Consider the following 15,965-nt stretch of genomic DNA (forward strand, 5'->3'; position numbering starts at 1 on the left):
TATTTATAAAGTTCTGTCCCTTTGCATTTTTTCCTTGTCAGGAAATCTTTGAGCTCAAATAATCATTAAAATCTTTTAAATTAGGTAGTTCTGAGAGATCTGGAAGCACCTGTGATGTTTGAAAGACTTCTGGCTAATTTGTGGCCTGGACTCTTATTTGACTTAGTGTTTATAAGATCTGCCTCTACATTTATATTTCTTCCCTGAATTAGTAATAAAATATTTAATAAAAATCACATATATTTTCATTATTTACTCAATGAATGTGGTGTTGTTCTCTTGTGAAATTTGTTTATGTATTGACAAATAAGAATATGTAAGAACATTTTCATCCACAGGTATTTTGGTTTTTTGTTTTGTTTTGTTTTTTCATCCTTCTTTGAGTTAAGTTTGTTGCTTTTTGAGATGACCACCTGGTCTTATTAATGTTCATTTACTTTTTTTTTTTAATGTTTTTATTTATTTTTGAGAGAGAAAGAGACAGAATGCAAGCAGGGGAGGGGCAGAGAGAGAGGGAGACACAGAACCCAAAGCAGGCTCCATCCAGACTCCAAGCTGTCAACACAGAGCCTGACACGGGGCTCAATCTCATAAACTGTGAGATCATGACCTGAGCCAAAGTTAGACACTTAACCAGCTGAGCCACCCAAGAGCCCCTAAACCAAAAGTATAAACCAGTATAAACAAAGTATAAACTTTGTTAGTTTCTTCATTCACCCCAGTGCTTTTTCATTCAGAATATTTTAAATTCTTTTTATTATCATAATTACATTGGACCTTTTGCTAGCCCTTCTTTTAGTCATATATGATATGTTTAATCAGCGTTTAAAGAACTTTAAAGATGCGAGATATGTACTTCTTATACTTAAACATTTTGTATTTATCAGTGATTGGGTCACTCATATTTATAAGCCTTTTTGGATCATAGCTGGCTTGTTTTGTTTTAAAATTAAAGATTTGTCCCGTAAGCCCTCAGGCAGGTTGAAATATGTGACACACAAAATGTTTTGATCCAAAATGTGTGTGGCCTATATTTGAAGTGTCCACTAGATGTCACTGTTGTCCTTTAATTGATGGTTTCTGTCTAGTTAAGCCCTTAAGTAGTCTTAGTTGTAACTTATTTTTCTTTGAGTATATTTGTTCAAAAATTCTTTCATGCATTTTGGGAAATGTACATCCTCATACATGATTTCTAGCTTTATGTATTAAATATATATATAGTATTCTGTTGTAAATTAGAGAAACTTGAAATGATATTTGGACCATTGCAGATACTTTTAATCTAGTTTTGCTTCTATTCTATAATTTAAGTACTGAAACATTAGCCATATAGAATAAGGGCTCTTTTAGGTAGTCTCTTAATTTTATTCCAAGTGTGTTTATATTTCTGTGTAGTGACCACACAGCCTCATGAGGCCAGTAATACTAAATATTACCAGGTGATAATGTAAGTTGTTTTCCTGAAAAACTTAATGAACATACTGCTTTTCTGCCACAGTTCTCACTAAGGAACCATAATTTTTGTATTTTGCTTTAAAATATTAGTACCACCTTTGCAGCTCATGATATAAAGTATACTTTATCTTTTAATTATATATCTTTACATGTGATTTACTTTATCTGTTTTTCTAAGTTAAAGAAATAATCTGATATCACTTTGTTTTTTAAGGGAAGATAAGCAGATTATGATTTTATTTCCTACTCTATAGGATCTAAATTGTTATTTCTAAAAAACTCTTTCTTCTAACTCAGATGCTAAGACAAGTGATTAAAATAGTGTTAACTTTTATGAGGTTTTTAGAGCCATCGTTTCATTAGTTATAGGACTGATTTAACTGAGTGGAAAACCCAACTAAATCTTTTTATATTTTTCCATGGAGGCTTGCCCACGGGAGGGTGTAGTGTGTATTGGAGTGTTTAATAGGTTTTCCTTTTTTACTAGAAATTATGGATTTGTTTACTTGAAACACTCTAAAAACCTATTTTCTGTCATTTTATTATTGATTTGAAGTAGTAACTTTTACAAAAATGTAGTTCAGGGTAAGAAAAGCTAATGGCTACTCTATCAAAAAATTATTCTTTTGCTATCATATGTTTTCCTTCATTTTAGTTACAAAGCATGCTGTTCTATCCTGATCTTTGTAACCTCTGTTGAAAAACCTCTACAAAGAGATCAGGCCTTTCCTTTACTAATCTTGAATGCATATTTCAATCTCTATTACCTGAGGAGGGACTTAAAATGGAAATAAGGCTTAAACTTTCTGCTTAATGGTTACAAGATACTAAAACTAAGTTTGGCCAAATAGAACATTTTTGATGCCAAAGTTGAATTCATTTGTGCTGCTTATTCTACTTTTGTGTTTTTAAAATTGTCCATCCTTCAGAAATAGGGAACAAAAGACATAAGAACATTTATGAGATGTTTGTGATTTATTGCTTCCACACAAGACTACTTCTGTAAAGGAGGGAGGACTTAGCATTTCAGAGTCTTTATGGCATTATCTTCTCAAAACACTTCATCTAGTTGTGTTAACTTTTATATAGGAAGTCATGTTCATCATGTTATTAAGGAAGTTATTCAAGAGAAGTTTTCAAATAAAGATACAGTTGCTTTTAAAATTTTTAAATCATTTGCATTTTAGCATTATATTTTGGTTTAATGCTGTTTTTTTTCCTTTGCTCTCAGAAGGAAAAATAAATAGCCGGAAATTTTTTGTCATTTAGAGCGAGAAACCAAGAGCACTATGTCTTACATGTGACCATTTTAACTTTGTAGAAAGCATCTCCAGCTAAAATTCAAGAAAAATTAAAGTCTTTTTCAATTTGCTAACGAGTTATTTCTCTTTCTAAAAACTATTATGGAAATTGTTTTCTTAGGGGCGCTTGGGTGGCTCAGTCGGTTAAGCATCTGACTTTGGCTCATGTCATGATCTCACAGTTCATGAGTTTGAGCCCTGTGTCGGGCTCCGTGCTGACAGCTCAGAGCCTGGAGCCTGCTTCTGATTCTGTGTCTCCCTCTCTCTCTTCTCCTCCCTTGCTTGGGCTCTGTCTCTCTCTCTCTCAAAAATAAATAAACATTAAAAAAATTTAAAAAAAAATTTTGTACTTAAATATGATACTAAACTGATTTATTAGACATAGAATGACAGCTTTCAAAATTATTTATTTTTTTAAATGAGTTACTCTGTGGTATTTATTTATTTAAATGTAATTTATTATCAAGTTAGCTAACATACAGTATATACAGTGTGCTCTTGTTTTCGGGAGTAGATTCCCATGACTCATCAGTTACATACAACACCCAGTGCTCATCCCAACAAGTGCCCTCCTCAATGCCCATCACCCATTTTCCCCTCCTCTCCAGCCCCCCACTGACCCTCAGTTTGCTCTCTGTATTTAAGAGTCTCTTGTGGTTTGCCTCCTCTCTGTTTGAAACTGTTTTCAAAATTATTTCTATACAGTTTTGTAAAAAAAAACTTGTTAACTGAAGCAGATATTTTCAGCATATGTGAAAGTTGTCCTTTGATTCATTGTTAGCGTTTTGCTTCTAAAATTTGTGACCGCAAAAGGATAGAATATTAATGGAGTACAAGATTGAGCACTTAAGTGAATTTTAAGCCTTGTTTTTGTCTTCAGATAATAAAGCTGTTACCAAATGATTTTTTTTTTTAAAGAAGAAGCTTGAAACAAGTCTTCGATGTTAAGAGAGCTGTAATGATATTTTTCTTTTCTTCCTTGTGGACGAGCCTTTTGGCTCCCTTCCTTGGGTCTTGAATCAGTAGCATGGCTATGGGAGTCCATATTTGGTACTTTGACAAAAGTGGTTAAAAAGTCAACTCTTCTGTTAACATAACATTTATGATTATAATTTGAGTTCTGTTAATGTGTGTGGTGGAGTAAGAAGATGCAGACAGAGTCTCTGGCTCTATCCATCGATCTTAAAATCTACTTATATTTACTTTCTGATGAGGGGCCTGTTTTAAACAACTTGATATAAAATGGAATGATTTAGGCAGTACTTATAAACATAAATTTGTTTCATAGGACAGTGTTTAATTTATTGAGCCTTTGGAAAAATATTTTTACTGAAATTTAGCTAATTTAAAAGAAAATATTTTTAAAAATTAGTTTTTATAACTGACACTGGGACATCTTTGAAATGAGTATGGAATATTTTGTTGTGATACACATAATTTTTAGGCCAGAAATGTTATCCTTTTTTTTCCCTCTCTAAAAGTAACACGCAATTTAAAGAGAGTTATTCATGATTATATACATTACTTATTTCCAAAATGGAGTTGAGATGACTATGCATTTGGGATGTATTTCCTTTTGAATCTAAAATGTTACATAGTGGAATATTATATATATATATATATATTTTAAGAGAGAAATATTCTTGTATCTCTTGTTTTTTGTTTGATCACAAACCTAGACTGTGGCAATGTAGAGATGTAATCTGGGATTCCTATTACAAGACAAATTCATACTGTATTTATTAGATATTTATTTAGGGCCTGCTAAGTGCCAGGAACTGTATTAGGTACTGGGAATACAGTAAAGATAGTCACTGTTTCTGTCCGTATGCACCTCATAGTTTGGTGGAAAAGACAGGCAAGTAAATCTACAATTACAATATAGTCTAGTAAAGACATATGGTACTGTGGAAACACAATGGAATATTAGGAGCAACCGTTTAAAAAGTTTTTCTAGGGTGCCTGGGTGGCTCTGTCAGTCAGGCGTCCTGGCTCTGGATCTCAGTTCTGGTCATGATCTCACAGGTTCATGAGATTGAGCCCCTCATCAGTGCAGAGCCTGCTTGGGCTTCTCTTTCTCCTCTGTCTGTCCCTCCTCTGTTCGTGCTCTCTCTTTCTCTCTCCCTTTAACCCTCTCTCTGTCTCTCTCTCTCTCTCAGAATAAATAAACTTTAAAAAGTTAAGAAAAAAGTTTTTCTAAAAGTGGTGATAGTTCAACTGAATCTTAAGGATCAACATAAAGCCCACTCAGGTGAGAATAAAGTGAGGCATTTTGAAAGGGGCACAGTGTACCTAAAAGTACAGAAGCAGGAAGGCATGGCATAATGGCAGAACTGCAAGTAATTTAGTACTTCTGGAAGCTGGGTAGGTATGAAGCAATGGCAAGAAAGACTGGAGAAGTATTGTCATTCAACACATTTATTGTGATGGTAATGGTAATATGGCCTCTGCACATAAGGAGTGTATGTTCATGCGGGGAGTGATGTGTAGTTGTTACAGTGAGAATACGTAGGCAAAAATCAGGTTATGCTTACTTTCATAGACTTCTAGGGAGTTTGGACTTAAAATGAGGAGATATTGATAAAGTTTAATCGTGGGACGGCTGGAGCTGGAGCAACGTGAAGACCGGCTAGGTGGTATCCAGGTGAAAATTAGGAGGATTTAACCAAGGCTGTGACAATTGGGTTCAAAAGAAAGGGGTGCATTTGAAGTAGATTCAGAAAGGCTCATGACTGATTGTTACCTAGGGTGTACAGGGAGTATGTATGGGTAGGGGCTTCAAGTAGGTAGAAGAGGGCAACTAGAATTCTTCTCATGTTTGGCAACTGGTGGATTTTTATCATTAATCAGCAATGGAATGCAGAGTTAAGGAACATCGAGGATGGTGAGAAAGGTTAAGCTAATGAGATTAGTTTTTGTCAGTGACTTCTGGTATTTTTTCTGACAGAGGGCTTTTCAAGGGGTAGCCAGATACATGGATCCAAACCTGAAGAAAGAAGTCTAGGTTAGAGGTGTAGACTTGAAAATTACCAACATGCAAGTAAGAAGCTTCGGTGCGAGTTCCGATTCATTCAGGGAGTGTGTGCAGTGGAAAAGAAGAGTGCCAGGGCTGGAACTGTGGAAATGCCAAGGACTCAAGGAATGGGGAGAAAAAAGATTATTCAGTGAGAAAAAGCTGAAAGGAACTGCCAGTGATGAGAAGAAGATCGAGAGACATTGTCACAGAAGCTGAGAATGGGCAGGAGTACCCACTTAGATAGGGAATGAAACCCTTCCTGCCTAAGCCTGTGTTGCATGTTTTCATAGGCAATTTATTTAATGCAATTCTGTAGTAAGCAGCTTCTGCAAGTAGTTTAGTTTAATCACTCTTTGGAGTAATAGTTTCTACATTTATAGATTTGAGACCAATGAAATTATTTAATACCAGGAATTCCAACTTTTCCTACTCTCATATTTGGACCAAGTAAGAAGATTCTGAAGGGGATTCTTGTTTTGTTTCGTAATGCTTTGAATTGGAAGGTTTTGTACTGCTGATGCGTACTTAACTTTGAAGTTGATGAGGTTTCTTTTAAGAGCATTGTGCCCTAGAGTCGCCTTTTTCAAGTGCTCTTTTGCAGCACTTACGGAAGAACTGCACTGTTTCTTTTAGGCAGAGTGACAGTAGGAACAGCCAGGGACAAAGAAAACAAAAAACAAAATTAAAAACCCTTTATTTAACTATATAGCAGGGTACAATGCAATAAAAATATGCACTTTACTTACAAAAGTGAAAATGCCCATGGTTTTAGAGATACCGATTATCAACCCCTTTTATTTAAATAAGGAAAGCTTACTGAGTATGGCCAGCTGAACAGGGAAGGGGTAGGCACCTGGCTGAGAACTTAGCACAGTGTCGGAAACAGTAGGCGTTTAATAAAAAGTTGTCAAATGAGTATACCAGCAGTCAGTCCCTAGGCTTGCCACTGATCCCTGCTTGTGTAGTTTTCTGCAAAGAAGATTATCTGGGCAGATCTGATTCTTTCTCTCAAAAATTCAAAAAAATATTTTTTATAATTGTGATAAAAAACATGTAACTTAAAATTTACCATCTTAACACTTTTAAGTGTACAGTTCAATAGTGTTAAGTAGATTCACATTGTTGCACAACACATATTCGGAATCACTTCATCTTGCAACACTGAAAATCTATATCCATGAAACAACTCCTCCTCATTTTCCCTCACCTCAACCCCTGATAACCACCATTCTACTTTCTTTTCCGATGAATTTGGTTACTCTTTTAATACCTCGTATAAGTGGGCTCATAGTATTTATCCTTTTGTGACTGCCTTGTTTCACTGAGCACAGTGTCCTCAAGGTTCATCTGTGTTGTAGCATGTGACAGGATATCTTCCCTTTTTAAGGCTGAATAACATTCCACATTATGTTTATCGATTCATCTGTTGATGGACCTTCCACAAGAGGTGTGAATAATGCTGTTATGAATATGAATGTGCAAACATAAATATCTCTTTGAGACCCTGCTTTCAGTTCTTTTGGGTGTATACCCAGAAGTGGGATTGTAGGATTGTATGGTAGTTTTATTTATTTTTTATTTAAAAAAGTTAGTTTTAAATGTTTATTTATTTTTGAGAGAGAGAGGGAGACCTAGAATCCAAAACAGGCTCCAGGCTCCGAGCCGTCAGCACAGAGCCCGACCTGGGGCTCAAACACACGGACCATGAGATCATGACCTGAGCTGAAGTCAGACGCTTAACCCACTGAGCGACCCAGGCACCCCTGGTAGTTTTATTTTTTTTTTTTTTTTTGCCTTTCTCAGAAATATGACTCACAAGAAACAGGCAAGTTAGCCAGACTTGATACGGTGAGATAGCGATATGGAGAGGGTGGTAAGGTGAAGGGCCATGTGCGTTTCAAGTTTCAAAGTTAGAAGGCTGTAGACTCTAAGATAATGGGAGGAGGTAGGATGGTGTAGAACAAATAGAGTGGATGCAGGCACAGAATCAGACTGACCAGGGGAGAGAAAAATAGAGCTGAACGAATGGCTGGTGCTCCCAGTGTTCTGCATTTACTGACCTCTCTGGTCCCTAGTTGTTTACTTTTTCCTGGATTCCGGGGCTAACTTTTTAGTAAGCCCCCTTTCCCTATAGAGACTTTTGAATGCATCTTTCTTTATTCTTGGCAACTAAGAATGGTCGTGATTAGAACAGAAAGATCTACAGCAGATTTTGCTGAAAACTGCATGCTGAACAGTTTTATCATAACTTTAAAGTATATCTTGAGGTCAGCCCATTCAGGACCTTCATTTTTTTTCTCAGCCTCTTATTTTATACATAGTGAATGAAGACTTAATCTCTAAAAATTAGAGGCAAGTAGCAGATTTTTAATGGGATCAGTGTTGTGTTAGGAAGAGAAGAATCAGCATGTCAGTTTTGATGTAGATTGGATTGACCATCATAGTACTGTTTTTGAGTCCTCTCGTTCACTGTTACTTGGGTTTGTAACCTCTACTATTTATGAAAGCAGTCTCAACATTTATGTCACTGGGCTAAGCAGTCACTACTCACTGTTTCATTTTGTCTCCAAAGCACAAGTGGTGATCAGATGTTATTATCCCTATATTCAAGTAAAGTTGAGACTTAGGTTAAAAGGACCTTTTGCTATGTGGCTCATTCTACATGTTAGAGCTGAAAGAAACTTCAGAGGTAGTGTATTTCATCAAAAGCTTAGATGCTACACAGTCAGGCAGGTAATGTAACAGCAAGGTTCCATGCCTTTATGCCAGGGGGGCAGTTTCTATCCAGTTTCAGCCTTTATTGCCCCATGGGAGTGTAGGCCTGGTGTTGTCAGTCCTAAAATTTTTTAAGAGAAATCTGGATATGAATGTGAAATTTCCCAACTTTTAAAATGTGGAAATTTCCCAATTTTTAAAATATGCTGGGCAAACAAGGTATGTCCACAGTCTGGATGTGGTGAAAGGACCACGAGTTAACAACTTCTAATAAAGTGCAATCCCACTGTTTTACAAACGAGATGCAGAGTGAACTGCCTGATGTTACACGGCAAGGCAGTGGTATAGCTGGGAATCAACATGCAATACACATTCCTTCCATCTTTTGCTTAACATCACATTAGATTGTAAGTTACCAAAATATTTCTTTAAATTTTTTTCAGAAAAATTGAAGTGTGGAGCCAAGGAAATGAGCTTGTGAGTGACGGGATAGATTGACTATAGATTTTTGAAATGTATTTACTTTCTTGATATATTCTATTGAAAATTGGTTGATTCTATAATGCTAATGCTTTTGGCATAAGCGGTTACAAATACTTGCTTTTCTTTTTGCTGGTTGCTTTTGCTTAATGATTTTATAAAAAGCTTTAAACAGTGTAATTTGGAGGATAAGATTTCTAAGGAAAAAAGAAAAAAAAAACATCTCCAAGCCTCTGAATAAAAGAGTGAGAGAGAATATTGGAGTGGAAACTATTGGAATATAAGCCAATTGATTCTTTCTTCTCTGGCCATTTTATCTTCATAAGGCAGTTAAGAAAAATCATCATTCAAGGGTCTGTAGGCTTGAAGGGTGGGGTGGATAGTCTTCCCTCCTGTGTTTGTAATTTTTGGTGGTAGAAAACAGAAACAGTGGTTCAGTAATCTCAGCACCATTTTCAGAACAAATTGTCTCGTTTGTAAATTAGTTTAGAAGGATAATTTTCTAATTGAATAGTCCACAGCTAGCCTTGATCTTTGGTGCTTGACTAAGTAGGACAGAGGCACTAGGCAGAGGAGACCCTCCAGGAACTCTGATGAGAACAAGATCTAGAGTCAGACTAAGTGGTACCATAACTTTGAGGCAGTAGTAGGGAAATTGTCCAGATAATATGTTAGCTCAATTTTTATTGAGCCTCAGGTCTTTTTTTTTTTTTTTAATGTTTATTTATTTTGGGGAGACAGAGAGACAGAGTACAAGCAGGGGAGGGGCAGAGAGAGAGAGAGGGAAACACAGAATCCAAAACAGGCTCCAGACTCTGAGCTGTCAGCACAGAGCCCAGTGTGGGGCTCGAACCCACAAAGCATGGGATTGTGACCTGGGCCGAAATCGGACACTTTACCGACTGAGCCACCCAGATGCCCTGAGCCTGAGGTCTTTTATCTTATTCCAAGTTAAGATGTTTTTACTAAGTAGCTGTGTAAATTTTCTGTTACTTTTATTTGATAATGAAGAGTAAAAGTTCTTACTCTGGGTATTATATATTCCATAGATTCCCATTCTTTGCCACCAAAAAAATTTCACATGGCAACAGATATTTTCAGGTTGAAAATACCTGGTATCAGCAGAATGAAAAGACAAGCTACAGGCTGGGGGAAAATATTTGCAAAAGACGTCTGATAAAGGACTGTTATCCAAAATATACAAGATACTTTTAAAACTCAACAATAAGAAAGCAAACTGTAGGCCAAAGACTTTAACAGACACCTCACCAAAGAAGATGTGCAGATGGCAAATAAGCATATTTTCGCATATGAAAATATGCTTCCCATCATGTCTTCAGGAAAATGCAAATTAAGTAAAACAACATACCACTACACACCTATTAGAATAGCCAAAATCTGGAACACAGTGTCCAGTGCTGGCAAGGATATGGAGCAACATGGGTTCTCATTCATTGCTGGTGAAGATACAAAATGGCACGGTCACTTTGGAAGACAGTTTGGTGGTTTCTTACGTAAGTAAACATACTCTCAACCAACCATATGACTAGGTAGTAGTGCTCCTTGGTATTTACTTAAAGGAGCTGATAACTTATATCCATATAGAACTCTGCACATGGATGTTTATGAAGCTTTATTAATTATTGTGAAAACTTGGAGGCAACCAGGGCATCCTTCACTAGGTGAATAGATTAATAAACTGTGGTACATCCAGAATGTTACTCAGTGCTAAAAAGAAATGATCCATCAAGCCATGAAAAGACGTGGAGGAGCCTGACATGCATATTACTAACTGAAAGAAGCCAATCTGAAAAGGCTATTTGTAAAATTCCAACAATGTGGAATTATTTGTACAATTTCAACTGCGACATTCTCAAAAAGGCAAAACTATGGAGATAGTGAGAGGCTTAGAGGTTGCTAGGAGTTGGGAGTGGTGGGAGAGATGGATAGGCAGAGCACAGAGGATTTTTAGGACAGTGAAAATACTCTGTAAGATACTATAATGATGGATACATTTCATTACACATTTGTCCAAACCCGTAGAATGTACAACACCAAGAGTGAACCCTAATGTTGGCAATGAGGGAGGCTCTGCATGTGGTGGTAGGGGCAGGAGATGTATGAGAAATCTCGTACATTCCTCTCAGTTTTGCTGTGAATCAAAACTGCACTAAAAGTTGCCTCGTTCTAAAAAAGAAAATATATAATATACTATCTATCTTTTTCCCCACCACTCAGGGTAACAAATTTTCATAGGATTTGACTGGCATGTTGAGCTCATATGAGACAATTATAAAATGCTGGCAACTTTTGTTTCCCCTGCTTCTCTAAGACTGCGTACTTGCTGCAAAACAAATGAGATTTCATAATAATGAGTACCTTAATATTTTTTACGTAGGAATACATTTCCAATTTTATAACAGAAATCAATAAAATAATTATGACAGAAGCTTCTAACCGATAACAATTTTCGTATATTACGTATCCATTTTATCTGTATTTAGAAAGCAACTTTGAAAATACAGATTCTAATCCTGTAAAATGTTTAGACTAAAAAGTATTATTTTACTCTAATTTAAAAAAAAAGAATCCCTGTTAAAATAATCTTATATTCTTTTTTTTTTTTTTTTTTAATTTTTTTTCAACGTTTTTTATTTATTTTTGGGACAGAGAGAGACAGAGCATGAATGGGGGAGGGTCAGAGAGAGAGGGAGACACAGAATCGGAAACAGGCTCCAGGCTCCGAGCCATCAGCCCAGAGCCTGACGCGGGGCTCGAACTCACGGACCGCGAGATCGTGACCTGGCTGAAGTCGGACGCTTAACCGACTGTGCCACCCAGGCGCCCCAATCTTATATTCTTTAACTTAACTGAATTTCAGTTTTATATGAGGTAACCTAAGTATTTAGATTCAGTAAACTCCTCTGAAGTTGAGGAAAAGGTACTCTGATTATTTAGTAGTAGTGTGTTTAGAGTAAATCAAGTTTTTCAGGCAGAGTATATTATCCTTCAAGGTCCTATTTTTGCTTTTTCTCTCATCTCACTTAATTGTAGTGAATCTAGCCAATCAATATATGTTGTTTACATAGTGTGTCTCTTTTTACACATGCCCTATACAATAATAACTGTGGCCTTTGACTTATTCCTCTAATTGCAGTTTCTTTGAGATTCATGAGAAAAATAAATAGCCCCTTTCAAAAGAATTGTATCTGTTTTCATTGTCCACTAACTACTATACTTATTTTAGATATAATTACTAAAACCTCAAAACTTAATCTGAAAGCTTTATTTCCCTATTTTATGAATTACAGTAAAGTGGTGTTACACACAAAACTTGTGTAAGCAATGAGTGTGATGCCAATGGTCTTAAAAGCTCATTCTTAGATCTTTAGACTGTTCCTGCAAGAGTTGAATTTCCTCTTTTCTTTCCTTTTCTTTTCTCTTTCTTCTTTCTTTCTTTCTTTCTTTCTTTCTTTCTTTCTTTCTTTCTTATTAGGAGCCGCTTGAAAGACATGCATTTCTTTAGCTATTATAAATATTATATTTTGGCTACATTATTTTATAAAATTGCTTTTATAGAAGTTCTCTTTAGTGGTAATCCATAGGCCTACATTGAGACATCTAGGAAATAAGAAAAGTTATTATTGTAATTCTGTTAGGAACATTGTCAAGGATGTAGTCCACTATATCTCAAAGTGGCCTTTTAATACAGATCCAGAGTAAAAATTTCCTTCAGATCTGAATTCAGGAAGGCATTTGGGTTGTTACTATACACATACACACAGGTTCTTCTGCTCAAGACCCTTCAGCATAGGGACTTTGGTAGATATGAAAAACCTACCAGTTGTGAGGGAGCAGTGATTGGGGGACAAAGTATGGCAACTCTGTTAGTCACCAGTAGATGATATCAGCAGTTGCTTTTGTAGTTAAAAATTTGCATATGTGATTAAATCGACTTATGATAGCTCTTTGGAAACTAATCTGTTTATAAGTAGAAGAGCCTCTATACCATGTCACAACCAGTAATGATACCCACTTTGCTTTGGCTGCCAGGAACCATGGAGCCAAATTTGTAACCTACTTAATAATTGTATATATATTTTTATGCACTAAACTTACCCTTCTGCCATTTATTTAGTAATTTTACGGAATATATTTTTTTTAGTTTTTATTTAAATTCCAGTTAATATACAGTGTAATGTTAATTTAAGCTGTACAGTGAAGTGATTCAACACTTCCATACATCACCTGGTGCTCATCACAAAGAGTGCACTCCTTGTTCCTTATCACCTATTTAACCCATCCCTCACCCACCTCCCTCTGGTAACCATCAGTTTGTTCTCTGTAGTTAAGAGTATAGTTAAGAGTCTGTTTCTTTGCCTCCCTCTCTCTCTCTCTGTCTTTCCCCCCCACCCCTTTGCTCATTTGTTTTGTTTCTTAAGTTCCACATACGAGTAAAATCATACTGTGTTTGTCTTTCTCTGCCTGCCTTTATTTCACTTAGCATAATACCCTCTACGTCCATCCATGGTAGTTGCAGATGGCAAGATTTCATTCTTTTTTATGGCTGAGTAATATTCCTGTGTGTGTGTGTGTGTGTGTGTGTGTGTATGTGTGTGTGTGTACATATACATATAATGTATATGTACACACACACACATACACACCATATCTTCTTTATCCATTCATCAGTCAGTGGACATTTGGGCTATTTCCATAATTTGGCTATAGATAATGCTGCTGTAAATATCAGAGTGTATATATCCCTTTGATTAGTATTTTTGTATTCTTTGGGGAATTACCTAATAGTATTTCTTGGATACTAATAGTATAGCTGGATTGTAAGGTAGTTCTGTTTTTAACTTTTTTTCCTTCTGACAAGTAACATCTTCTTTCAATTTAAAAAAAAAAAAAATTTTTTTTTTGAGACAGAGAGAGACAGAGCATGATGAGCAGGGGAGGGGCAGACACAGAATCCGAAACAGGCTCCAGGCTCTGAGCTGTCAGCACGGAGCCCGACGCGGGGCTCGAACTCACAGAGCATGACATCATGCCCTGAGCCGAAGTCGGACGCTCAACCGACTGAGCAACCCAGGCGCCCCAATTTTTTTAAAGTGTTAATTTAAATTCCAGTTAGTTAACATACAGATATTAGTTTCAGGTGTACAATTCAGTGATTCAACACTTCCATACAATATCTGGTGCTCATCACATATTTTTAACTTTTTATTGAGGAAAACTCCATACTCTTTTGTGGAGTGGCTGCATCAGTTTGCTTTCCCACCAACAGTGCAAGAGGGCTCCTCTTTCTCCACATCCTTGCCAACACCTGTTGTTTCTTGTGTTGTTGATTTTAGTATGGCATATTTCTTATGAGCTGCCATAAATCTTTGATAGCTTCCACTAGCACAAGGATAGTATCTGTCTTGATACCCCTCAAGCCTAAGTACTTGGCGCATAGGTGTTTAGTTAATATTTATGCAATTTGTTGTTGTTTATGCAGTGGCCCTTGTATTTACTTTAAAGATAGTGTGTGTGTGGGGGGGGGGGGGATTTGTTTTAGCTTTCCTGAAGGAAAGGGTCCAAGGCAGATTAGTTTTTAAACTGATTCTACCCTAGCACCCCCATTTTCTGGTATAAGCATGTGCTCTTAGAGATCATGAAAAAAGGAAATGTAATTTACCAGGGAGAATCCAGGAGACTCATAACTTACCTCTTATCATGGCCCAAAGGTGATAAGCTCAAGTTAAGTATGATAAGGAAGGTACTTCAAGGAATGAGAACAAACTGAGGAATGAAAAGAAATCTGTTTTCACTCATCTACCTTAGCATTTTAGGTAGCTGCTTCACATTTAAGATAATAAAAGGATTAAAAAAAAAACACCCTCAAAATTATTCTCAGCTAGTTTGTAAAATCTGGTGGTTGAGCGTTAGCTTTATCTATTTAAAAATTTTACTATTTCTCTGTAGAAAATTAGTGAAAGGCACTGAGAGGTGTTCCCTGCTTTAAAATACTTACCTTGTATGAAGAGTTGCCTTGTGTTGAAAGAGAATTGTCTAAGGCAAGTATGGAATTCAAATTTGAAAATTCTCTTGACTAAGATCAGGATTATCAGTGGCATGGAATTATCATGACTCACTGAACTCCATTTAACCTGAATTTGTAGTTATTTGAAACTTGCTGCTATTCCCCCAGAGTCATATTGTACTCGCCATTGAACGCAGAGTTCTCTAACCTTGGCTTTTGGGGGGGGGGTGCAAAAACCCAGGCTGTTTCATAATCTGCAATCTGGGTTTTAAATATTGTACTCAAAATGGGACAGAAGGATGAGGCCTACGCCAGAGGAAGGAATATGTTTCTAGATTGTCTTTGCCACATGCTGCTTTAATCATAGGTTTTGTAGTCAGATCAGAGTTGCAATCTTGGTACTATTACTTCTCTATTTTGTGATATAGGGCACTTTCTCTGTTCTTTCTCTGTTTACTTTAAAAAATAAGAATCACAATACCTATTTTGTTTGGGTGGTTGTTAAGATTAAATGAGATTAAGCTGTGTAAAAACATCTGCAACATACCAAATACATTGTTTTTTCAGTCAATGTAAATTTATATCCTTCTATATATCTTTTTTTCACTTTATTTATTTTGAGAGAGAGAGAGAGAGAGAGAGAGAGGAAATATGAGTGGGGGAGGGGTGGAGAGACAGGGAGAGAGAGAATCCCAAGCAGGCTCCACCCTGTCAGCACAGAGCCCAGTGTGGTGCTCAAACTCAAAAACCGCGAGATTATGACCTGAGCCAAAATCAAGAGTCGGACACTTAACCGACTGAGCTACCCAGGGGCCCCTCCATATATCTTTTTCACTTCAGTTTTATAATGGCCGCTTTATCCTTACTCATACATGATTGCACAAGGTTGGAAAATGCTAGATAAATGTCTTCTCTTTTTTAAGGCATGCTCTAATAACAGAGAGTAGGTAAGTCGTCTTGGATTCAGTTC

General features: G+C 36.5%; 1 protein-coding gene across 3 annotated transcripts in view; it reads left to right on the plus strand.

Moving 5' to 3' along the window:
- ANAPC10 (anaphase promoting complex subunit 10) overlaps window positions 1–15,965 on the plus strand; it is a 112,522-nt gene that overhangs the window by 57,989 nt on the left and 38,568 nt on the right. The window lies entirely within an intron of this gene.

The sequence above is a fragment of the Panthera leo genome, chromosome B1 (assembly GCF_018350215.1).
Source record: "Panthera leo isolate Ple1 chromosome B1, P.leo_Ple1_pat1.1, whole genome shotgun sequence".
Lineage (NCBI taxonomy): Eukaryota > Metazoa > Chordata > Mammalia > Carnivora > Felidae > Panthera > Panthera leo.